We start from the raw sequence: 27,551 nt of genomic DNA, 5'->3' as shown, positions 1-27,551 counted from the left end.
CAGGCTGAGCCAGCAAGACTGAGGAACACACTGAACAAGTACCACGAGAGCTCCCCTGCCAGGGGCTATGCCAGGTGATTTATAGAGTTCTTTTTCAAACACAAGATTCATGATTCTGTGAACTGGGAGGCCTGTGGAACAGGTGGGGGTGGGGGTGGAAATGGGTGGTTCTGGTTAATTGAATTTGTCAGCTTCCAGATGGAGGGGGCAATAACATTTGTTGATAATTTACTCTGAGCCAGGGATACTACTACAGATTTGGCACACGTGATTTCATTGAATCTTTCCAGCACCCTGGGGGAGAGGAGGGTTATTGCTCTCATTTTACAGATGAGGATATTGAGATTGGAGGGAGTGAAGGCAACTTATCCTATGACACATGACTAGTCATGCAAAGACGGGATTTGAACTCAGCGCTTTGTGACTCCAAAACCTCCGCTTTTCATCATGCTGTCAGGTCCACTGGCTTCAACCCTGCAGGAATCTTCTGAATATGGTGAAAGCAGGCTACCTCTCTATGGCACAGAGTTAGGGCCAGGGAGGCAGAGAGCTGGCTTTGGAGTCAGGGACTTGAACTCCAAGCTGGCTATTGGCAAGCCTGTTGGGAGTAACTGATAAGGCTATCTGAGCCTAGGTTGGGGTACAGATAAAGGGACCCCAGAAATGTTTCTGGCCCTGCCTCTGAGAGTCTGTATTGTTTCTGATGGTCTTCTTTATTTTGACAGCCAGTTCTCCATCCTGGCTCAGAGAGCAAACTGCACACGTACTGACCAGGAGGTCCCAGAGCAGCCTTCTAATCAGCTCACTGGTTGAAACTCCTCTCTACAAAGTAAAAGAGAACAACAAGCCTAATTCTGCCTAAGGCAGCAGAGTGCAAATGAGATTCTCCTGACTTCCCAGGTTTCCTCAGAGAAGACAGAAGAGAGAGCAGATCTGAAAGGGAGTGGTGGTAACACATATTGTCATTCCATTGTTTATTTTCTTACCTTCTTGTTCCAACAAGGAGTCAAGGCCAAAGGATTTAGGCACTGCTGATGCCAATGAAGACAGTTGAGAGAGTCTAGAAACACAAAGATCTAAGTTGGGTCCCACCAGGAAAATGAGTCTGGCTGGACACACTGACTGATGACTGTCACACAGGCTTATTCTCTGGCAACTGCAAAAAGGCACCCTCTAGAGTAGTCTACAAGGCAGTCAGCATGTAGATTAGAGACTCAGAACCCAAGACCAGGGTGGGCCTGTATTGAGGAAGCTGTTGTCAGCTCCTGAGCACCTCTCTGAAGGCTTCTCTTCCAAGATTCAAGACATCAGAGGAACTTTCCCACCAGAACAGCATCTGAAGAAGCAGCTTCTTTCCCCACTCCATCTTTGTTGAATTTTATTGAAGTTAAGCTGATACTAAAATCTCATTTCCAGAACCCTCTCCTGGACCATTTCTCTGAGGAAGGAGGCAGGCCCATTAGCAACTCACTCAAGTGGCCCATGGCAGTCTCTCAGGAATTTCTCAGAGCTCGCGACTCCCAAGTGGTGCTGGGTATGTGTGTGCATGTGCACAAGTGACAGGCGAGCGTGGCGACACTGTCACCATCAGGAAATCACAAACAAAAGGGTTGTTTTCAAGGTGAGGCAGGAGTTCTGTATCTTCCAAGAACCAACCGAGCCTGAAAGGAACTCTCACAGACACGTCCACAGGAGCATAACCAGACAAGTATACAGGGGTCCAGGGACACAGATCTACCCAACATTCACATCCAAGGTCATACACACACGCCTGTGGAGCAGGCACATATACATGTGTCTACACTGGCAGATATTTGCATAACCACCAATGCCTGACACTCTCACAGCTATGGATCAGCTCTCTGCACCTCTTAGATTCCGCATGGGTCCAGGGAAGGTGGGCCTTGCAAGCTAGAAGTCCACCATGTTAGGAACTTCTTTGTTGGGCTCTGGAGGACCTCAGCGAACTTTCTAAATTGCCAAGAGGTTCATTTTTAATGTGTTTCCTAATCACCTTCTACCCAGAAGCCCTTGGCACATGTACCCAGGCAGAAAATGAGCAACACAACTCTGTAGTGCTTGACTTCTAAGAGAGGGGCAGCAGATAAGATGGTATTAAGGAGAGGATGGCAGGCAGGGTGATGGAGAATAAGCTTCCTTGGGTCAAGTCCAACTGCTTCACTCCAGAGTCAAGCAACAGGAGACCAAAGAAGTGCTTCACAGATGATTGTTCAGTGAATTAATTCAGGGCTACTTAAGGTTAACCTTCCTTGGTCTATCTGGCATCCCCACCACTCAAAGGATGGAGTCCACCCTCCTACAGGCTTTTCCTAACCAGGAAAAACTTCATGTCTCCCCACCATCCCCATTCCTGCCCCAATATTTATTGTTTTTGCTCCACTGAATTTTATCCCATTTCTTCAAAACTCTGGAACCTTCTGGGTATGAGACCTGGGCAGACTTTCCTTGTGCCTGGAATACCCTCTGATTCCTTTTATGTCACTTTTCACCCTTCAACATGCACCTCAAATACCCACTTGCTATGGTTTGAATAGTTGAGTCCCTTCAAAATTCATGTCAAAACTTAATCCCCAATGCAACAATCCTAAGAGGTGTGGCTTTAGGGAAGTGATTTATTCGTGAGGGTTCTGCCCTCATGAATGGATGAGCACCTTATAAAAGGAGGAAATTACCTAGACTCTTTTGCCTTTCTTCCCTTCTATTATGTGAGGACACAACATCCATTCACCTTAGAGGATCCAGTAACAAGGTACCACCTTGGAAGCAAAGAGCAGCCCTCAGCAGACATCTAACATACTGACCCCTGGGTCTTGCATTTCTCAGCCTCCAGAATCATGAGAAATAAATTTCTACTTTCTATAAATTATCCGCTGTCAGGCGTTTTGTTACAAACAGACTAAGACATGGATCTCTTGCAGCTTTCAAAGCTCTTTCCTTCTACCTCTCTCTTCCCTAAGTCAGAATTCACTGTAGCCTCCAAAGGGCTCCCAAAGACCTTTCTTCATTCCTCTGTGGCTGTTTTCCCACAGGGACCAGCTCCAGGGGTCAGCCATGGCTCACTCATTCCAAAGCCTTGTCTTCAGTAGGTGATACTAGTGGGAGACTAGGCAAGGAGTGTACTGTAGCTTCAGGGCCTGGCTTTGGGCCTGTGAGTCCTTTAGCTTGCTTCTTTCATTTGGGTGGAAAGACAAGAAGCAGTGGGTGGCAGGTATGGAAACCAGACTGAGGAAGGAAGCAAGTCTAGGTCACACTCTGCACTAAAACTGTCTTTAGGGCTGCTGCAAAAACACACGCCCTCCCTAGAGTCAAGTTCCAGGGTGTGAGTCCCATCTCTTCACATTTTGTCCCCTGGCCTGTGACTCCCGCAGCCTCCTGCCCCACTTCACCTTCCCAAAGCTCTCTTCATGGGATGCCCCTGGGTATAAAAGCATCATTAAGAACACATCTCTCCCAGGCTAAACTCTAACTCCCCAAGGCACAAGAGATGTGGCACTGCTGTTCTGCTGGAGAAACTGGGACAGCCAGGCTGGGTTAGTGGTTGCTAAAGCCATGGGCCCTGCCCGCTCCCTTAGGGAAGCCCCAAATGGATGAACACCTGGTTGGTCCACTGGATAAAATAAGGTATATAAAATGCAATGATTTGAAATCTTCTTTCTCTATTGATTTATTTAGATTTCTAAAAGGTCACAGTCAATTATTTTAGCAACTAGACAGAAATGTGGAATGAGTAAATAAATAAATAAATAAAATAAATTCAACTGCAGAAAACACCGAACTGTCTTCACAGGTTAAGCGTGGCAATAGGCTCTGCATATAGAGAGATGAAGGAGACACAGCCCAGTCCTCCCAAAGCCCCACAGTTGAAAAAAAGCAGGGCTTCCTTGTTCACACACAGATTCTAAAGAACTTTCTCAATACCAGGGACATGCCTGGGATCATTCATGCTTACTACCCTCTGCAACCTGCAAAGGGAGTTTTTATTTCCACAGAGGAGGACACTGAGACTCAGAGAGTTGAATGTTAAATGACTTGTCCAGGATTAAGCAGCCAGTGGGTGACTAGGGATGGGAATCACTAGTTCTCAGCATTGATGGTCTCACATCCATTACAGACTAGGACTCATGTTCAGTCCAATTGGTAGGGATTTCTTTAAAAATTTGGAGAGCCCTTTTTCGTTTCATTGCACAAAAATCTAGGAATCAGCATGAATGTAATGTCCCTATTTTACCAATGAGAAAAGTGAGACTCAGTGTTATCAGCCCCAGCTTGGAAATAATAGTTGAGATCAGAATTAATTTTTTTTTTTTTTTTTTTGGTATTGGGTTCAAACTCAAGGAAGCTCTACCACTGAGCTACATGCCCAGCCCTTTTCCATTTTTTATTTTGAGACAGGGCCTCACTAAGTTGTTGAGACTTGTCAAAAACTCCTCCTGCCTCAGCTCCCCAGTCACTGAGATTATAAGCATGCATCTCTGTACTCTGCTGGAATTAAACCTTTTTAAGTTCTACCTCCTGGTGACCTGGGATGGCCTTTCTAGGGCAATGGAAGGGAAGATGAAGGCCATGGGGTGGGCAGTGCTCAATGACAGGGCACCAGGAGATCCACATTCCATCCAAGTAAGATTCTCCAAAATCTAGACCTGGCCTTTGTTATCAGATCTTATTTTAGTTCTGCTTTGATACCACTGGACTCCTGTTGAGACAAAGTCTCAAATCCTTAAAATCTTTAATGTCCCAGGGGAAAGTGCAGACTCCTTCACAAAGTACACAGGTCCTTTAAGACCTGCCCACTGGGCCTCTCCATATCACCTTCCAGAAGTTCCCCTAAGCTCTTGTGAATGTCTTTGAATATGCAGATAGACTCCGCTCTTATGGCCTTCCTGGCTCTGCTTGTGCCCCATGGCCCTGTTCCATAGTCCAGTAGGCAAACTCCTCTGCATCCTTTAAGACTCTGTGTGGACCACTTTCTTCTGACATTGTTCATCCTTGATCCCTCCTACCGCCACATTCCTGTGACTTCCCTTACATGCCTGTGTTATAGCCATGTTCAAGCTTGTGAGTCAATGAATAGAGTCCAATATGCCCCCCATAAGACTGAGTGCTCCTCTGGGGCAGCAAGCCAGATGGATTCCTTTCTGTGTGACCAGACACTCCAGTAAAGGACCTGGCACAGGAAAGAGGCTTAATATATAATTGCAGAATTAACTAATGAAGTCACTGTATGAATGAGTGGATGGCCACAATTCTAAGCCTCTCTCGTTTAGAAGTGTTCAGGATTGACTTCATTATCTGTACTGTAGTGAAATTGCTGCATTTCAGGATGTAATCTCAGACTCTTCGTTTTTCTGCTGCAAGCAATTTCAGCCAGGAATATTCTTTACGCAATTTCACATATTAAAAAACAACAAAAACAAACACTGGACTCTTTTGTTAACCTCCTGGATGCCGAGCTATTAATACTGGTGGATATTTTGGTTTTCTAGAAGGACAAGGATGGATTCCAGGGGAGATAATGGTATGAGCATTGGTCTTGTTCAGCATGAGGTGGAGAGGCCAATCTATTATCTGTTATGGAGGAGAAAGTTTTGCTTCAAAGGAGCATCCATCTAGGCATTTGTGTTCAAATGTTTAAAATGTTAAAAATTGTATCTGTTCTATCCACCCTTGGTCCTCAGTGTTCAGTGCCTATTCTAGCATAATGTCAAGAAATTCACTGTCCAGCCCACAGGGAAATTTTCAAGCTTCAATCCACTACCAAGTTTCTAAGGTTTATAGATTCTTTTTCTGATGTGAACAAGGGAAAAGACATAACTGTAAGCTGTCATAAGCTTTATGCTCATCAGGACTTTTTAAAGTTTATAAAAAAGAGGCAAGATTTAACACTAATCCTTTATAAAATCGTGTAAGAAATAGAAGAGGGAGGGACACTTCCCAGTTCATTTTATGATTCTGATACCAAAATCAGACCTGGACATCATTTTTAAAAAATTATAGAAAAATGCCCCCCATAAATATAGACAGAAAAATTCTCAACAAAATACTACTGAGCTGAAACAACAACATGTAGGATTATACACCATCACCAAGTTACGATTTATCAAGATCTGTAAGGTTGGTTTAACAAATAAAAACTAATCAATGTAATACAGCATATTAAGACAACAAAGGACAAAAATGACATACATGATCAATAGACACAGAAAAATAACAAAATCCAACCCTCCTTCATAACATACACACACACACACACACACACACACACACAACTCAACAAAACTATGAAAGGAAGTAATCCTCAACTTGATAAAAGTCCTCTTTGAAAAAAAACCCCAGATAACATTATACTTAATTGTCAAAGACTGAGAACTTTCCCCTAAAAATTAGAAATGAGGTGTCTGCTCTCATCACTTCTATTCAATATTGGACTGAAACATCTAAGAGAATTTAGCTAAGAAAAATAAATGAAAACATTCAGATTAGGGGAAAGAAGAAATGAAACTCTCTCTACTCATAGACAATAAGATCTTATACATCTAGAAAATCTTAAGAAATCTATTTAAAAACTACTATGAATTAATAAGCAAGTTGAACAAAGTTGCAGGATATAAGATCAATAATTATAGTTTTATCCACTAGCAATAACCAAACCAAAAATACAACCAAGAAGACAGTTCTGTCTATAATAGCATCCAAAAAGAGCAAAATACTTTAGAATAACTTACCCCAAAAAGTACTATCCTTGCATTCTGAATATTATAAAACACCATCAAAAGAAATTTTGAAAGTTTTAAATAAATGAAAAGTTATGCCATAATCATGGATCATGTACTGGAAGACTTAATATTGTATAGATGGCGATATTGACTAGCAGATTCAATACATTTCCCATCAAAATCCCCCTGGATTTTTACAAATAGAAATTGACAATGCGATACTAAAATTTATACGGAAATGCACAGGATACATAAACTAAAAAATATTGAAAAGAAGTTTGGAAAATCTACATTTCTACACTTAATAGTTTATAAACTACTATGAAGTAGTAATCAAAAGGATATCCATGTGCGTGTGTGTGTGTGTGTGTGTGTGTGGTGTATGTGTATACATATATTCATACATACATATCAATGGCATAGAATTGAAAATCCAGAAATAAACTTCCATATTTATGGTCAATTGATTTTGTGCAAGAGTATCAAAACAATTCAGTGGGAAAGAAAATCTTTTGAAAAAATAATTCTAGAATAACTGGATATTGAAATACAAAAGAATAAGGTTGGATTGAGAACACCATGCAAGATAAAAAGATTAGTTTAAAGTGAATCAAAGACCTACATGTAAGAACTAAAACTATAAAACTCTTAGAGAAAAACAGGCATAAATCTTCATGCCGTTAGATTAAGCAATGGCTTCTTAGATATGACACCAAAAGCCTAAGTGACAAAAGAAAAAAATAGATAAAAATATGGACTTCATCAAAATAAAAAAACTTTTGTACTACAAAGGACATTACCAAGAAAGTAAAAAGACAGAATGAGAGAAAATATTTGCAAATCATTGATAAGTAACTTGTATCAAGAATATATAAGGAACCTTTATAACTCATCAATAAAAATACAACTCAATGAAGAAATGGGCAAAGGATTTAAATAGCTATTTCTTCAAAGAGATTTTTTAAATTGACAATAATCATGTAAAGATGCTGAACATTATGAGTCATTAGGGAAATCCAAATTAAAGCTACAATGAGATGCCATCTCAAACCCACAGGGGTGTCTAAAAGAAGACATAATAAAAATTTTTGGAGGACTAGGGCTGTAGCTCAGTGGCAAAATGCTTGCTTGCCTAGCATGTGTGCGGCACTGGGCTTGATTCTAAGCACCACATAAAAATAAACAAATAAAATAAAGGCAGGCTGTCCATACACAACCACAGAATTTTTTTTTCAGAATTTTGGAAATAAATAATGTAAAAGAATTTGGAAAATTCATAAATTTCCAGTGGGACTCTATAGTGTGGTACCAGCTACCTTTGAAAACAGGATGCCTGCTCCTGAAAATGTTAATCATAGAGTTACCACATGACCTAGCAATATCACTCTTAGACCTATATCCAAAAGAGTTGAAAATATATGCACACAAAAATTATACAAAAGTGTTTGTGACAGCATTACTTGTAGTAGTCAAAAAATGGAAACAACCCAAATGTCCATCACCAACTGATATACAGATTAAAAAAATGCAGGGTGTGTGTTTAAGAGAGAGAAAGAGGAAAAAATTACTGATTCATGCTAGAGTATGAATAAACCTTGAAACCATTATGCTAAAAGAAAGAAACCAGAATAAAGGCAACATCTTGTATGATTCCAGTTATATAAGATGTTCAGAATAGCCAAGTCCATAGAGAAAGTAGGTTAGAGGTAGCCAGAGCTGGGGGGAGCAAAGAATGGGGAGCAATTGCTAGTGAGGATGGAGTTTCTTTTGGGGGTGATGAAATGTTCTAAAATTAGATAGTGGTGATGGTTGCACAACTCTGTAATTATTCTACAAAACAGGGAATTGTATTCTTTAAAAGGGTGAATTTTATGGCATGTGAATTATATCTCAATAATGCTGCTATAAAAAATATGCAAGAAAGAGACTGTAGGGAATGTGGAAAAAAATGGAAACAGCTGACTTGCTAAAAGTAGTGAGACGGAAGGTGATTTTATTTCCTTTCCCGTTATTGTTGTATTAATGTTGTTTTGTGCGATAATAATGTGAACAGAGGAGAGGGGTAGAGAGAGCCCAGCATAGAAAATGGGCCCTAGCTTTTGAGTCCAGAGGCCTGAGTCTGTTCTTCCTTTCTCTCTTGGGTATGTGACTCCACCTCCCTGGATCTCAGTTTCCTTTTTGCAGAAGTGGGCATACCACCAACCTTCCAGAGCTGCTGTGAGGATTGTATGTGGCCTTCCATACCCAGAGAAGATATGTAGCAGGTGCCCATACTGCTCATTCCCCTTCATCTTCATTTATTTATTCAAACAATTATGGAACATCTGTTGTATACGGGGGATAGAAATGAACCAAGATTTTTAAATATATTGGTGTTTAGAAAGGAAGACAGACACATAGATAACTAAAACAAGTTCATTGGGAAGGGTAACGGTGAAGATGTTTACAAATAGCTGTTGGAAAAGCTATGTGCATAGACAAAATATATTTCTGAATTTGGGATGGGAGCTTATGGTGAAGGGGCCAGACCAGGAAACAAAAACTGATAGAAGAAAGACAGAATCCAGAACCACAAATCCTCATGCTGGCCCATGGCTGTTCAGTAATGGAATTTCATATGCATCCTCACGTGCAATTCTCAGAGGATGCCAGCAAGGAAAGGATGATCACCCTGCTTTACAACTCAGAAAAGTAGTCATGGAAGGGTCAAGAGAGTGTGTGGTTTGATAAAGCCAGCACATGGGGCCAAACCCCCTCCACTCAGCCATCTCTTCTTCTGGAAAATTTTGGCTCTACCCATGAGGAAGGAAGATGGCACAGAAGTGAGGTGCCAGAAAATGAACAGTTCTCCCCAAGTCATGGCTGGAAGGAGGTTATTAAGTGTGTAACTTGTTCCCCTTGGGTGTCCAGTGAGAAAGCAGGTCAGACAGAACCCCTGGACCCATTTGGCCCTAGATTATCCAACAAGGATTTCATGTATTACTTAAGGAAGTATGTTCTATGGATCACCAATGTCTAATAAATACTTCTCCAATGATCTCATGGTCAGTTTGTTGATTCTGCCCCCGGCGCTTTAGACCATGACATGAGAGCCCAAAAGTAACACATTACAGACCTGTGGGGCCCATGTCTGCTAGTTAAAGGGTACACACACACACACACACACACACACACACACACACAACAAAGACACGGGCCCAAATTGTGAGGGGGTAGGGACACTGATTTGTGTGTGCGTCCCAAAGCGTTTAGCTTAATACCTGGCACAGAACTGGGGCTTCAGTGGGTCCTCCTCAACAACAGCCTAACTAATCTTGGGTTTGATGGAACCTTCCCTTGGCAAAGGCAAGAGACCTTCTTTTACCTAAAATCTCTCTCTGGGAGGAGAAGGATGACAGATCAGAGTATAGGCATTCTGCCTAGAGACCCTAGTGGGCACCCCCAGAGATGCTGCCAAGCTTTTGGTAGTTGGCCAGCTGATCTGACCACAGTCTCATTTATCAAGAGCTATAACCAGACCATTATTTGGCTTCTGTGTTAGTCCCAGTGCACTGTTCCTGACAGTGAGCCTGTGATCCTAAAGCCTCCCTTCATTGGAATATCTCCAGAATTGAATGAAACAGAACACTGTAGGCTCAGGGGCCAGGCTGTGCCCAGAACTCTGTAACCACTCTGGGCAGGGAGAGCACTCTGCAGTGATTCACAATGACCTGAAGGATTCACAAGAGGAGTTTGTAGGAATCCAAGCCAGGAAAAATTCAATAAGGAGATCCATCAAGATCACCCCCACCCCCAACAAACACACACATCTCAAAGGTAGAGAAGAAAGCACACAAACTTAGGGACCCATAGACCAAAGATAAAGCTGTCTTTGTCTCTTAAAATAAGCAAAGATGAGATATCCTCTCTGAGTCTCAGTTTCTTCTTCAGCTAAAATGGATGTAATGTATTGTTAGGGAGGCTACAGAAGCTACTCAGATGGACAGGTTTATCACAGGATTGTTGATGATTGACATGAGAGTGTGATGACAAGAGAGTATATGTTGAAAAGAAAAGAAGGAAAAAAAGAAATAAACCAAGGGGAAACAGCACTTAGTAGAGACAGAAGAAAACAAGCCAGTGATCAAAATGGTCAGAGGGCATAATAAGGGAAAATATAAGAAAATCGCTTTTTCCAGTAGACGCATCAGGGAAATTCTCTAAGGTCTACCAGCTGTTCGATCTTGAAAGCTCAATCATAACACTGAAGACCTATTATTATACCATTAATAAATGTCTCCTACAGATGTAGAGGGTAAAGTAGAAAATGGGTTCCTTATCACAAGTGAATTTCAGCTGATTGGTAACATTTATTTGGAGCCTTGCATTTGAAAATGTTCCAAGACCTCTTCTGGATGCGAAGGTAAAGAGGCTGTTTTAATTGGCAGTATCTGCAGTGGGGAGGAGGGAAAGACCGGCAGCCTTTGGGCCATGTGAGATGGATGCTGTCATGTTACAGCCAGGTTCCCCCTTGGGGAGTCAGGCACTCACTCCTGCAGTTTGGGGGCTGTTGCTGTTGGCTGCTGACCACTCTCAATAGAGTCCCTCTCCAGGAATGACCCTTAGTCCAAGAGAGCTGTCATCTGGCGGCAGTGCACAGCTGTCACTGCAGTGGGCAGTAAAGCCAACTGCCCTTGACTTAGTGTGGGGTTTGTGAAGGGTCATCCCAGCTCCAGTGATCCAGCGGGGCCAGTGGAAGTCCTTGTTGTGACTCTACTATAGCTCAACTCTTCCCTCCACCCAATCCTGCTTCCCTTGCCCCCTTATAGTTGTTAGTCCTAAGAGCGCATACTGATTAACTTTCTGCATGCAAATCTCTGTCCCAGAGTCTGGCCCTGGAGAACTCCACCTAATACATTATGTATTTGCATTCCTGCACAAGCTATCCCCTCTCTGCCTAGCTAATAGCTTGTCATCTGTGCTTACTTACTCTTCAATGAAGACTCACCATTAGCCAATGAGATAAACACATAGTCCATTAGTCTTCTCTTTTTAACTTGGCAGCAAGGAAACTCAAAGTTCTTATCCTTCCTTCTCCTTTGCCTATGTCAGAGGTGAGGTTTTGCTTTAGATTTGGAGGCTCTCCAGTCTATAAAGGCTAGGTTGGCTCCATTCCTCTCATTTCAATCACTCCTCCTCTCCCCCTGTAACCCTAAGAGAGATAGTTAGCCTTTATCCACAGCTCACTTTTAGGAATCATTATAGAGCAAAGGTGTCAGCAGGATGAGAAGAAATACATGTTAATGACACTCACTGGCAAGATGCTTTCAACTCATGTGTAAGTATTGTAGACACGGTGACTCTTTGAGGGTACTGTCATTTCTTTTGGATAAAAGGTACAGAGAGGTTAAATGATTTTCTAAATAACACAGCAAACTCATTGCAGAATGTAGACCGGTAGCTAGGTTTCTTGGCAGACAGTTATACAGATTGCAGCCACAGACAGAAACTGCTTCATTGGCCTTTGCTACTCTCTCAGAAATCAGTGCAGTATTTCTAGAGAACACTGAAACATCAGAATTAGTTTAAGGGTCTTCTCCCATCCTCTGTTTTTACTGTTGTGGGGCCCCATGGGATCTTGGTAGTGCTTGCATCCTTCATTGAGCACTGAAGAGCATTGTGGAATTCAGGAGATGATCTAACAATGCAATGCCCAAATCCCTGCTACAACCTGGACAAGTGGCCATCCTATTCCTGTTTAGAGCATTTCATTGATGGGGAGCTCACAACTCAGAAGGCTGTTTATCCCATTCTCCCCTCCCAAAACTAAAAAGGAAAACTGCCGTTTAAAAGAGATGATAGGTGCAAACACATAGAAAGCACTCAGTGAATAAGATTTTTTTTTTCTATTTCTGCCAAATGCATAATAAGCAGACAGAATCAGCTATAGGGAATGTGTGCTTAGCTCTAGTCACTGACCCAGACATGTGCCTGGGGGACTACTCAGTCCTTACACAGCATCAAGATAGAGCTGGAGAAGTACAGAGGTTTGGAGTGTGGTCTTTTTGGCCAAACCATCCAGATTTGAGGTCTGCTCTACCATTTGTGTTAACCTAGAAAAATCAGTCATTCTGTTCCTCAATTTCTCAATCTGTAGGATGAAGAGAGAATAATGCTATCTAGTAGAGATTATTATCTAAATGTAGAGATTATCATCTAAATGCTTAAAATTCTGCCAGGTACATGGTAAATCATAAATGCCATTTTAACATCATTCCCATTTTATAGACCAAGAAACTGAGGCCAAGAGATTGAACCAATTCTCTAGAGTCAAATGGCTTAATGAGGAACAAAGCTTGGACATAAATCCTGGCCTGCCTGAGTGACAAGTGCATATACTTTCCTTTATATAACATCTCCTCTGCTATTCCTTTTGCCTTTTCTTTCTTTTCTTTTTTTTTTAAGAAGACAGAGTGGGAGATGCCGGTGTAGAATTCTGCCAGAGAAGCTGGCATTTCCTGCTCATTTTGAGAAGACTGTTTGTTCTCAACAGCACAGCCGAGTGAGTCTGGGAGTCAAGTTCACATGCAGGTGATAAACCGTGGTGCTACCTGCTTGCTAAAGAGACACGCAGGGGCTGAGAGAGCAAAGACCGATTCAGGTTCCCAGATCTGCCACTGCAACCAAATCCAGCTTTTGCTTTAATAGGGGGAGGGGTAGAATAGACAAGTCACCAACCTCCACATGAACAGTGACTTTGTGGCCCCAAGATGGACTGATAAGCCCTTCTCAAAGATAATGCGACCATTGCTCTGTGCAGCAGTGGCTTCAAGGTTGGACCCTTGCAGATGGTACTACTTTAGGATGCAGCTAGTACAGAGCCATGCCTCTGTTGCACAAAGGAAGGCTTGCAGGGAGTAGTAAAATTCAAAATATTTAACAACTGATAGGCACAGGCAGTGACCAATCAGATCAGACACTGCAGTGAAAATGAACATCAGCTGCAAACAGCAGGGTCCTGGGGTGCATCCTGGCTGAACCTTTGCCTTGGCAGCAAGGAAGCCCAGTTTGCAAACAGAAGAGGAACCACAGATTGGAGGGACAGGAGTCAACAGAGAATTGTCTGCTTATCTCATATGGAAATCCCAGAGAGGATTCCCTAAACCCCCTGGGCTCTGCAGAGCATAGTTCAAAAGCCATTGGAGTACAGAAAAGAGTAAGTACCTTCCAGGTCCAACTTCAAGACCTAGCAACATCACCCGCCCTGGGTGCACAGGACTAGCCTCCAAAACAGCAAAGCCCTGATTCTACTTAAAGACATGCCTAGGAGGCTCCAACTGATAGACTGTCAGAAAGTTACTCTGCTTACCTTTTCCTTTGGCAGGAGTGCTCATTTGCAGCCTCACAAGATAGGTGCTTGTGCTTATAGACGGTGGCACCAGTGCTCCTTACTGTGGACCCCAGGATTCAGCATGTTGCCTGGAATCATGCAACATGAGCTCTGGCCTATCAGAAATTCCATCGGAATCCTTGTTCTGTCTAGGTAGCCCCCAGAGCCACTTCTAGCCCCTCTCTTTCCCAGCTGGATCTACCTGTCTGCTGCTTTACTTTCACAGAAAGCATATGCTCCTGCTACCTTTTGGACAAAGTCACAAGGGGTCAATTATTTGTGGCATGGAAACTAGAGTACCATTTCTTAGGCTTGCATAAGATGAAGCTCCACATGATGAAACAAGTCATTGGTCCATGAGGTCCAGTGGGAAGGTACTAGAAGTAAAGGCCCTCCCCTGAGAGCAATGCACCAAGACTGTTCTTTCCCTTTCATTCAGTCTCACCCACCAATGAGTTTGCTGTGGTGGACTTGCCAAACCAAAAGTTACACCAGAGAATGCTGCTGAAATACTTCCCCACTGTTCATGGAACTCAAAAGATTGTGCCTCTTGACGTTGACCTTGCCCCCACTTGTATCTTACAAATCTAATCTACTACCGGGGAAAGACACCCCTTTCCCATTAGTGTTGTTAGTGGATTTTCATTCTGTTTTTCATATATGATTATGAATCTCCAGCCTTCACTAGCTTTATCTCTTCTCCATGGAAACCTCACACAGCTCAAGATTAGCAGGCCCTGCATTTGAGTGACAGCTTCACAGGAATTTACAGAAGGAGCCATGAGAATCAGCTGTGGCTATGAAGAACATGGGGACAACTGGGGAGACTAGTGCATCTGAACGACACAGGATATCCACTGAGCACCAAATCTTATATCAGTTAGCCCAGATCCCCTCCCAGTCCTGCCACTTCAGCCAGCCATGCAACCTGGTAAAGTAACTCAAAAATCTTCCAACACCTTTTCTTTAGTATAAAATAATAGTATGTATCCTATAGGGTTGCTGTAAAAATTAAGCAAAATAATATAATCATGCATCACATAAGGATGTTTTTTTATCAATGACAGATTACATATGACAGTGGTCACATAGAAAATGAAAAGTTATTACGGTCTACTGATGTAAATATTATCACATCATAGCATGATGCATTACTCACATATTTATGATGACGTTGGTATAGAAAAATCTATACTTCACGGCCAGTCATATAGAAGTGCAGCACATACAAGTATGTAGAGCACATGATATTTTATCATAATAATAAGCAATGATGTTACTGGTATATGTATTTACTATACTGTATTTTAATATGATTTTAGAATGTAATACTTACAAGAGATCAGTTTACCATAAAACAGCATGCTGTGTCATGCCAGCAGCAGCTTTATGCATCTCATGATTACTGTGTCCCTTGATTGCATCAAGAGGCCACATAGAGTGATTGACTGAGACCACCTGGTTTGTGTAAATATATCTGATGATGTTCACAAAATGATGAAATTCCCTAACCTCACAGTTCTCAGAATAGTTCTCAGAATCCCAAAGTTAAGAGACCCAAAACTATACATAAAGCACTTAGCACTATGCCTAGCATGCAGTCAATAGTTCACTCATTATTAATATTGTTAACCATTCAAACATTTATTGATCAGTTGCTATAAACCATATACCTTGATAGGGGCTGGATCTGTCAGTTTCTACCCTCAGGAACTGCATGGTCCAGTGGAAGAGAACCACAAATAACCAACAATTAGAATGTAGTATGGTGAGTGCTTTGTTAATGATTATTTTTAAAAAGAACTCTCACTAATAAATGACCACTGTTTCTTGCTAGCCACTCTGTGCTACATGCTTTATTTAAATCAAAGTGTAAGCTTTCTAGCCCTAGAATCTGAGTTCAAATCCCAGCATTTTTACTAAATTAGTATGTAGTCTTGGGCATGTTAACTAACTTCTTTGAAACTTAGGTATTGTGAAAAAGATAAAAGTTAGAAAAAAATATATACCTATCCCCAGAGTACCTTGCACATGCAGTTGCTTACTAAGTGTCTATTGATCAGAGTGTTTGAATGAGCATTTTTGATCAGTGACTAAGAGCACATAGAAGGCAGATATTGGGTGGCTGCTTTCTCCCACCCCTGGAGAATCTGTCTAGGAAGTTTTGAAGTCAGGCAACGGGTTCACCTGGGGCATGTGACAGGATTGATGCCAGGTGGCTTTTCTGGTTTAGAGCCAATTCGAGCCAAAGACTGTAGCCACGATGACTCCGAGAATGACCACTAGGGTGCAGTTGCTGACAAGCACCAAGCAGAATGTTCCAAACAGCAGGCTCTTCAGGACCAAGGTGGATAAAAGGCAGAAGGGTCTGGGGAGGAAGTACTTCCTGCTCCAACCAGGCTGGATGCTCTAGTTCTACCAGGCATCCCCAAGCCAGCATTTCCCTAAGCCCACACTGTGGCCATGATGGCTTTTGCTGACTCCAGACCAGGCCTTCTGAGCTGGCAGTAGACAAGTCACATCACATTTCTCTTTGCCCCAATTTCCTCATCTGTCTAATTGAGAGAGTAATCCTAATCCTGCCTTTAATGCAGGGTTGCTGAGAGAATCAAATATAAAAGAACCTTAAGAAATATACAGTACCACAAAATAATGCATTATCATTACTGTCATCATTACTACTACGATTACTGCTGCGGTGTATCAGTCTTTTCCTATGTGTTGTGGATTATCATTATTCGATCCTACAACCTATTACCTAAGAAATGAAGAAACTGAGGCTGACAGAGTCATGGCCCCCACTAATGCCTTTATTGCCTCTATGAATTCAGGAAAGACACCTCATCCCTTAGGCAGCTGCAGCAGCTCTGAGACAGGTAATTTGGCAAGTAGAATGGACGCAGGATGATGGTGAATTCCCACTCACCCTTGACTAGACAGCAATACACATGACACATCTTCAACAATAGGTTGCAATGACCGGAGCAAAATGTTGAGTCAATTGGTTCAATAAAGGCCAAACTAGGACTCAGATGAAGGCCTGCTATATTATACAAGTCATGAGCACCCCAGGGGGACAATTGTCCGCCCCCCACCCTGAGCCAGTGGCTTCTTTGTGGTGACCACAAACACTGGTTGTCCTTCCTATACACTCAGCCACTTGCAGCTCTGTGTGGGGAGGAACAAGAATGATGCAGAAGAGCCGCACACCTCAGGGAGTGCTTTACCACTGCGAAGGAGCCCTGCGAATCACGATGCACCAGCCTCAGAGCTGAGCCAATGCAGAGAGAGGAACAGAACTGTACAGACCCAGACCTGTTTACACGAAGGAACATTCTTGCAGCGTAGCCTGATAAGTCTGTTGCTAAGCCTGCCTGGCTTCCTGTTGCAGAGCACCTGGCTCTCAGCTCAGGAAAGATAATCACTCTGGGAAACGGCTCTACTCAGGAGACCTGGCAGATTGCTTGCAGTCTAGGGTGAAACCTGCCTTTCAACAGGACTTCACCTCTTCCCATGTCGGACAAGAGGAAACCGAACCCTTGAAGGAAAGGGTTTGCACACACACAGTCCTGCGGAGCATCTGCAGCCATAAGTGACCCTCAGGGAAAGGAAGGTGCCCCGGAACTCCCAGCTCAGTGTACCTCCTGCACAAAGACCTTAAAGTTCCCTGCTGGGACAATGAGAGACACAGGGCACTCCAGCAGCTATCATCTGTCAGTCCCAACACCAGCCCTGTCCCTGTTAAGGTCCAGGGGAGGGCCAGGCGGAGAGATCACACAGCACTGGGGTGGGAGTCGGGGCTGTGGAGGGCAGGGAGGGGGAAGGGCTTTGGAGAAATGAAAACAAATAACTGGCATTGTTATCTGACCCCAAAGAAGATGGCCAGGGAGAACTGGGTGATCCCAGCCAGAGTGAAAGAAGGGCCAGCCTCCCCTAGTCATGAAAGAGTTTAATGAGACTTATTTAAAGCCCATTTTGGGGTCCTGCTGAAAAATAATACTAGCAAGTTTTATTTTTTTCCCATAAGAATTGCTTCCTAGGGATCTCTCTCTCTCTCTCTCTCTCTCTCTCTCTCACGCACACACACACACACACACACACACACACACACACACACACACATATACCCCATCCTGACAAATTCACACATTGCCCACAAATCCTGCCATCCTTTACTTTCCCACACTCCAGGCATATCTACCTCAAGGATGCCACCATTCCCTGCACACACACAAACTGCAAAATAGAAAAAGCAGGTCTAGTCCCAGAGGTTAGTCCTGCACCCTTTGAAATTCCAGACTTTGAGGCAATCCAAGAACTTCCTCCACAAGGAGTTGTCCTCCACATAAACAAACAGCACAGCCTCTGATCCCTATCATTCTCCACTGCGCTGCGCCTGAGGCAAGGCAGCTCTGCAAAGGCAGAAGCTACCAGCTTTCTTTAGTCCAGGATCATTAAGCTTTGGTGGGAAGCAGCAGCCTTCGGCAGGGTCACCGCACAAGAAGGGGGCTGTATCCCCCCCCACACCTTGCCAGATTCTCTCTGATATGCTAAGTCCCAGTCACTTGGAGGAGGAAACCCTGGCCTTGGGCAGATTTCCCTCTGGTTACCAGCTCACCCAGAGCCGATGGCTGCTTTTATTGCCAGGGAGGAAAAGCATTGCTTCTGCACCTATCAGCTAGATACAGGAAAGAACGACTTGCAGAAATTATTCCCACATCAACAAGGGCTCCATCCAAGAGCCTGTCTCCCCAACCTCATCTCTGATGCCGAAGGTTAGGGCACAGCAATACCCACACACATGCTAAAACTGTCAGGGGGAACCTTTTGCTGGGATTAGAAACCAACCTTGAAGTTAGCAAGGATCTGGAGTCCAGCTCTGAGTCCTACTCCCTGGATAGCCTTGGCCAACCTGAGCCGCGGGTCTCTCCTCTGTGGATGGAAGTCACAACTTCTTTCTATCTTACATAGTTTTGTGAAGGTCACAAAACACTCCACCAACTACAAACTCCAAAGCAGATATGAGAAATTCTCATGATGAGAAACTACCAAGGAAAGAAGGAGCTCATCCACTGGGCCGTGAGCTCCTCAAGGGCAAAATCTATGCTGTCTTTAGCTTGTCATCTCCAGTACCTGGAACAGAGACTAGCACCAAATTTTCTGTAGTAAAACAGTTGGGAAGAAGGCAGGCAAAATGAAGGCAACCTTGCGTGAAGTTGTGTACTGAAGGTCATAGAGTGGGTCATTGTGGGGCTGAGGTCAATACCCTCTGACCCCTTGGATCAGTGCTACATTCATCAAACACTCAGGTCTATTGCAGGGACAGTCAGTGAGTGTCACACCAGCCACAGGGCAGGCCAGAATCTAATGGGTCTACCATTCCCAGGAAAAGTCCCATTGCAGGCCAGGCAATGCCTAGGAGGTCTTCAAAAACTCGACTTGAACATTCATTCCAACTCCACGAAGGGAACAACCAGAAACAAGTGCACACGACGTTGCAAAGGCCTCAAACCAGCTCATCTTATTCCTTACTTGAATTGTGCAAAATAGAAAAGTCACAAAACAGGAGCCACTGGGTCTGGCGGAGGCTAGGTCATAGAGCCTAGAAGCATATTTTGTTTCAGACTGTCCTTTATCATCACTTACCTACTGACCAAGCGTCTGAGAGATCACCAGCCCTCTCTGATTCTCAAAATTTCCATCTGCAAAACAAGAAGACAATCACAATTAATCCCTTGAGTCCTCTGGACTAAAATGCATCACTGGTTTTATACCTAATGTTGGCTACCAACTCTCCATGATCCCATGGAGCAGAGGAAATTGCCAATGGTCACGGTTTGCAAGGGGAACTATTCAGAAAATGAAGTGTGATCATAAAAAATTAAGCATGGTAATTAATAGTTATGTTGCAAGCCCGGATGCCAACAGTGCCCAACTCCCAGGACAGAAAATTCAGCCTTCCCATCATTTGGGCACTTATGTTTATTTTTCATAGATGTTAATCTGTGAAAGGCCACTAAGAAACCAGAAGAAATAGAGCAAAGAAAAGGTCTGCAACCTCAACATACTTCCTTCCAACATTCTGAGATACTTTTCCAAACTTATTTTCTTGTATACATGGAGTTCAGCTCTATTCAGAGCAGGGGCTATACAAATCCATACAATTTAAAAGTACTCAGTGCCCAGCAGATTGTGATTCTCCCTCTCTGGCCCCTGGTGTTAGAGCAGGACTGTTGCCTTGGTTGCTTTATTTCGTTCTCTCAGCTTGGTCAGTTTCCCCAAGCTCTTTGGATCTGAGGTCTGATCTATGCCCTCACTGCTACACCTGAGCCTGGCGGAGTAAAGAGCAGGCGACCTCAGCCCTTGGACTGTCCTTCTCCAGTTGGGATCTGCTACCTCATCTTGAAAATAAGAAAACTTACCAGCCTATCACAGATATTATTTTAACTTAAAAAAAAAAAAGAGGCTACAGAAAGAAAAGAAAACTCATACATTTGAGTCCCTACTAAGTGACAGTTATTGAGCTGATAATATCTGCAGACATTATCTCATGATCCTCATAAACACCCTGGGAGATTTTTACAGCTGAGAAAACTGTAGCTCGATAAGGCTTAGTGATCCATCCAAGGCTTGATGCAGTAATTTGGGCACCAACATCACATTTTCTACCATATCCATGGGTTGCCTCTACTATCATTAACTTTTCCAAAGCAATTCACGTATTCTTGTTTAACTTTATTTTTAAGGGATTTTATTATTAAAAAAAAAATTCTACAGCTCCTTTCCTGTGACCCCCACCGCCCGTGCCTAGTGAAAGGTAGTCTTGCAACTGAAAATGGATTCTGTAGATACAAAGGGGATGCTAACAACTCAGTTTATACTTATAACCATTCTACATACAAATATCCATGAAGTCACAGGTTTGAGATGCAGTTTATATACCTTTTTCTAATTCTTATTATAATAGATAACTCTTGACATTTAAAATGCTCATCCACTTTGCCCACCTCCCCCTCAGTGCCCCCATTACATTTTGGGGGGAGGCTTGTGTAAGTTCCCTCACTTTACTGTGACCTCAGAACCTCATTTTGTCATATTTTAAAGCTGAAACAACAAAAACACCTTACGATATGTCCAAAGTCACACAGCTCCTTACAGAAGGAACCAGGACTTGCCCTGTTAACCCAGCGTTCATGCCAGTCCTCAAATTCCAAATTTGCATTTCTTTAGCATCTGACCACTAATTAAATTCTATTTCCAAATCAAGGCAGGGTCATCCAGTTCTGTTACACTGTCAGCTTCTCCAAAAAGTGACTAGATTGTATCAGTACTTATTTAAGACCCCCCAAAGGGCCCTTGGATAAGAAGCTGCATAATTTCTAAAACCAAGTTTAGAAAAATGTGAACTGAAAGTGACTCTTTGTTCAAAGATCCAAGATAGTAACCAAGGAAATGGAAAGGGCTGGTAATCTAACACCCAGGAACGCCACCGCCACTGCAAATGAGGATGAAATCCCAACTGCCAAGGGATGAGCAAAAGAGTGGCAAAGGGATTGTGCTGGACACTGATGGAGGCTGTGGTGGAGTGAGCTTTGGGCAGCTCTAAACTTCCACTTCCTGTCATCTGGCTTAAAATTAATTGGCATGAATATTTTATGACCAGCAAGCAAACAGGCTGAAAGGCCTATAGAAATGGCCTAGACCTTCATTATAAAGTTTCTTATTTCTACATGGAAGAGGAGATCCAAGCTGGGCAGAAACAGGAAAACAAACAACTCTGATTATCCTTCCCAGGGAAGGGATAATCAGAGTTGTTTTTAAACTATTATTTTTTTCTATTTATCCAAATATACTAAATACAGTTAAATCTCACTGACTACTAGCAATACCTTTTATATATATATTTTCTCCTAAATCTTTTTGTAAGAAGACTCATGGACATTCACACAAGTCACATTCACATTCAGATACTCTACAAAATAGGATTATATTAAACAAACTCATTATAACAACTCTTTTTCTTTTCCAGCACTGAGGATTGAAGTCAAGGTCTCATGTATGCTAGGTAAGCACTCTAGCACCACTGAGATACATTCCCAGCTGTTTTATTTTATTTTGATATAAGGTCTCTCTGAGTTGCCGAGGCTGGCTTTGAACTTGTGATCTTCCTGCCTTACCCTCTTGAGTTGCTGGAATTATAGACTTGTGCCATTGAGTCTCACATGATCTATTTTTTCACCTAGTGAAATAGCATACTTAAAAATGGTTATGTAGCCAGGCTCAGCTGTGCATGCCTGTAATCCCAGAGGTTCTGGAGCTGAGGCAGGAGTATGGCAAGTTCAAAGACATCCTCAGCAAAAGTGAGGCACTAAGCAATTCATTGAGACCCTGTCTAAGGAAAGATCACAATGAACACATCTGAATAAAAAGATAATTAGAACCTATTTTGAAAATCTATACAACAATAAAATAGAAAATATCAAAGACATCAACAAATTTCTAGAGACATATGACCTACCCAAACTGAAAGACCTACCCAATTTAAACAGATCAATTTCAAGTAATGAAATAGAAAATGCCATAAAAATCCTACTAACCAAGAAAAGCCCAGGACCCAATGGATTCTCAACCAATTTCTATAAGACTTTTAGAAGAATTAACACCAATACTCCTCAAAGTATTCCATGAATTAGTTGAGGAGGAAACACTTCCAAATTCATTCTATGAGGCTAATATCACCCTGATACCAAAACCAGACAAAGGCACATAAAGGAAAGAAAACTTCAGAATCCCTGATGAACATAGATGCAAAAATTCTCATCACAATTCTGGCAAATCACATACAAAAATATACTGAAAAGATAGTGCACCACAATCAAGTAGAGTTCATTCCAGTAACGCAGGGTTGGTTCAACATATGGAAATCAATAAACACAATTCATCTTATCAATAGACTTAAAAACAAGAACCATATGATCATCTCAATAGATGCAGAACAAAGCATTTAAAAAAATACTGCACCCCTTCATGTTCAAAACACTAGAAAAACTAGGGATAGTAGGAACATACACCTCAACATCGTAAAAGCTATATATGCTAAATCCAAGGCCAGCATAATTCTAAGCAGAGAAAAATTGAAAGCATTCTCTCTAAAAACTGGAACAAGACAAGGATGTCCTCTTTCACCACTTTTATTCAACATCGTCCTTGAAACTCTAACCAGAGCAATTAGAAGAAAGAAATTAAAGGGATACAAATATGTAAAGAAGAATTCAAACTATCACTATTTGCCAATGACATGATTCTATATTTAGAAGATCCAAAAAATTCTACCAGAAAACTTCTAAAACTAATAAATGAATTTAGTAAAGTAGCAGGATATAAAATCAATACCCATAAATCAAATACATTTCTATACATCAGTGATGAATTCACTGAAAGAGAAATTAGGAAACTACCCCATTCACAATAGCCTCGGAGGGGGTCGGGGGGACTTGGGAATCAATGTAACAAATCTAACAGAAGAAGGGAAAGTCCTCTACAACGAAAACTACAAAACTAAAGAAAGAAATTGGAAAAAAACTTACAAGATGAAAGAACCTCCCATGTTCCTAGATAGGCAGAATTAGTATTGTCAAAATGGGCATACTACCAAAAGCATTATACAGATTTAACACAATCCCAACTAAAATCCCAATGACATTCTTCATACGACTATAAAAAGCAATCATGAAATTCATTTATACAATAAGAGAACCAGAATAGACAAAGCCATCCTTAGCAAGAAAAATGAAGCAGGAGGCACCACAATACCAGAATTTAAATTATACTACAGAGCTATAGTAACAAAAACAGCATGGTATTGGTATCAAAACAGACATGTAGACCAATGGTCCAGAATGAAAGACACAGAAACAAATCCATACAAATATAGATATCTCATACTAGACAAAGATGCCAAAACACTCACTGGAAAAAAAGATAGCCTATTCAACAAATGGTGCTGAGAAAAATGGAAAGCCACATGTAAACAAAATGAAATTAAACCTCTATCTCTAACCCTGCATGAAACTCAATTCAAAGTGGATCAAAGACTTAAGCACTAGAACAGAGACCCTGTGCCTACTAGAAGAAAAAGTAGATCCAAATCTTCACCCTGTTAGCTTAGGTTCTTATTTCTGTAACAAGACCCTTAAAGCACAAGAAGTAAACTAAAGAATCAATAAATGGGATGGATTCTAACTAAACAGCTTCTTCTGAGCAAAAGAAACAATAATGTGAAAAGAGAGCTACAGAATGGGAGAAAATCTTTACTACATGCACTTCAGATAAAGTATTAATCTCTAGGATATATAAAGAACTCAAAAACCTTAACACCAAATAATAATAATAATAATAATAATAATAATAATAATAATAATAATAATAAATAATCCAGTCAATAAATGGGCTAAGGAACTGAACAGACACTTCTCAGAAGAAGATACATAATCAACCAACAAATATATGAAAAAATGTTCAACATATCTAGCAATTAGAGAAATGAAATTCAAAACTACTCTGAGATTTCATCTCACTCCAGTCAGAATAGCAATTATCAAGAATACAGGCAACAATAAAGTTGGCGAGGATGTAGGGAAAAAGGTACACTCATATGTTGCTGGTGGGACTGCAAATTGGTGCAATCACTATGAAAAGCAGTATGGAGATTCCTCAGAAAACTTGGAATGGAACCACCATTTGACTCAGCTATCCCACTCCTTGGTTTATATCAAAGGACTTAAAATCAGCATACTATAGTGATGCAGCCACATCAATGTTTATAGCAACTCAATTCACAATAGTTAAACTATGGAACCAACCTAGGTGCCCTTCAATAGATGAATGGATGAAGAAAATGTGATCTGTGTAGGTGATGAAATATTTCTCAGCTTTAAAGAAGAATGAAATTATGGTGTTTGCTGGAGTTAGAGAATATCATTCTAAGCTAAATAAGCTAATGCCAGATGTTTTCTCTGATATGAGATTACTAATTCACAACAATGAGCAAGGGAAAAATAGAGATGCTTTATATTAGGTAGAGGGGACTGAAGGTAGAGGAGGGAATATGGGGATAGGAAGGATAGTACAAAGAAACAGACATTATTACCTTATATACATATATAACTACATGATCGATGTGATTCTATATGTATAATCAAAAAAATGAGAAATTATATCCCATTTATGTATGATATATCAAAGTGCATAAATGCAGTCTACTGTCATGTATATCTAAAACAAAAAAATTTAAAAAATCAAGCTAAGAGCTTGGTGACATTTTGAAGTTTTCATGAAAATCATTTTTTCTTTAATTACTAAAAATTTTATTACATTTATAAAAACAAACAAACAATAAATAAATAAATAAATAAAGTGCAAAATAAGGCTGGGGATGTGGCTCAGTGGTTGAGTGACCCTGAGTTCAATCCCCAGTACCAAAAACAATGGATATATAGATACATAAATAACCTCCTACTTACAGATGTAGAGATTGTTTCCAAATTTTTTCATAGTGTAAATACTTTGATACTTTGTAAACATTTCTTGCAAGGTTGTTTGAATATGTACTTAAACTATATTGCTTAACATTTTGAACAATTTAAAACTACCCTCCCCTGCAAAAAACAAAACAAAACAAAAAAACAGAAAAAAAACTATACCACATTTAATTTCTACCAGCAATATATGTGAATGCCAATTCTGGTTTTCATCAATATTAGGCATTAGCATGCTTTTCTAAAAAAAAAAAATCCTCTATCAATGTGATAGGTAAATGGTGCTTTGATATTTTAATCTGCCTCTCTTAAATACAGTTAAACATCTTTTTCTACATGTCTTGGCAACTGCACTTCTGTTAGGAATTTCACGTTTTTTATCCTTAACCCATTTCTACATACAATGTCAGTCTCTTGTTGGTACAAAAGAATTCATCATTTGTCTTTTGCTTGTTGTTATAGTTGTTATTATTGTTGTTATTTTAACCTTCTTCCAGCATGTTCAGTCACAGGAAGGGCACCATTGTCTCTTAATTACTTTCACTAGAAACCTGAGCTCCTGTCTTGACATGTCCCTGCATGTCACTACCACAACCAATCACTAAGTCCTAACAGCTGTACCTCCAAAGACACCTTAGATCACTACATTTTTTCTTCCTCTCCAGCTCCATTACCCTCATGCAAGCAAGCCATCATTATCTCTCACCTGGACTTGGGCAGTCCCCGTCTACCTGGTCTCCCTAATCCTCCACTCTAATTCTTTCACCATCAAAGTCAGAGGGATTTTTTTTATATATATAAATGCAAGTTGGATTATCTCCCCTGCCAAAAATCCTTTGAGAGCTTCCTAATCCAATAAAGATAAAGTGTGACCTTGTGCCTTACAAGGCTGCTTCTAGAACCTGGGTTCTGTACTTCTGGGTTGCTAATCCATTCATCCCACCTTAATCTCTGAGCTTGAGCTATACTGGATTCCTTTCAGGTCTTCAAATGGGTCACAGCCTTCCCTAGTGCCATTCCCTTCTGTCCTAAAGGTCGTATGCTCTGCCCTTTGCCTGCTAATCCAAGTCCATCCTTCAGGACTGTCTGCTTAAACGCCATCACCCCAGAGAAACCCCAAACTCCCAGACTAAGTAAGTTCTCCTAACTATGTACAGGTCTTTTCTTTGCAGGACACACACTGTGATGGAGTGCTGCTTGGTGTGGTTCACTTAATATGTGGCAGACTGAAAGGTCCATGAGGACAAAGACAGGTCTCCCTGGTCCACCATTCTCTCCTTAGAGCTTGGCATGGTACATAGCACATTTGCCAAGCACTCAATAAATACTCACTGAATTGCTTTCTTTCTCAAAGGAAAAACAAAAGGTAAACAACCAATCTATTCTAAGGACCAAGCAATCAACTCTAAGTTTTAGTAAGAAATTAATGTGGGTCTTTATTCAGAAAGCATATGAGGTGACAAATCAGACCTGTTCTTCACATGCCAGGCTCTGACCTAATCACGAATGACTGTCATATCTCCTTCCAGGAACAAAATTCAAATCCCTGACTTTGGCAACCACAAGCTCACCAGAGTTGAGGCATTTCAAAAGTGAGGTCCATGCCTTTGTCCTTTCTGTATCTCCCTCCTCTCCTCTATCCACCCTGTTTTATCCATCTTCAACAAGTGTCTCTTCAGTGAATTTACTTTGAGTCAAGTTATATAGTAATTACATCAAATCCACCAGCTTTTCTCCTAACATTTAAAAATAAAAAATAAATTTGCATTTCTAGCATTATTGCTTTGATGATTTTGCCTTCTATAGATCATATGTATATTTATGAATATTTTCTCTTTGGTTATTTTGCTGAATTGAAAGGAAGAAAAGTGGATTATATGTCAGAGAGGCTCAGCGCTTCACCAGCTGCCT

The 27,551-nt window shown here is 41.3% G+C and overlaps 1 protein-coding gene across 7 annotated transcripts in view; it reads right to left on the bottom strand.

The window, feature by feature from the left end:
• Tenm4 (teneurin transmembrane protein 4) overlaps nt 1-27,551 on the bottom strand; it is a 768,485-nt gene that overhangs the window by 558,390 nt on the left and 182,544 nt on the right. For all 7 annotated transcript variants that reach the window (XM_076846576.2, XM_077108835.1, XM_076846577.2 and 4 more), the window contains exon 2: nt 19,750-19,805. The gene's annotated coding sequence lies outside the window, so the exon portion shown is untranslated. The remainder of the gene's footprint in view (nt 1-19,749; nt 19,806-27,551) is intronic.

This window comes from Callospermophilus lateralis, chromosome 2, assembly GCF_048772815.1.
Source record: "Callospermophilus lateralis isolate mCalLat2 chromosome 2, mCalLat2.hap1, whole genome shotgun sequence".
NCBI classification, from domain to species: Eukaryota; Metazoa; Chordata; class Mammalia; order Rodentia; family Sciuridae; genus Callospermophilus; species Callospermophilus lateralis.
Note: the sequence above shows the minus strand (reverse complement) of the source record. Positions and strands in the feature narration are given on the sequence as shown.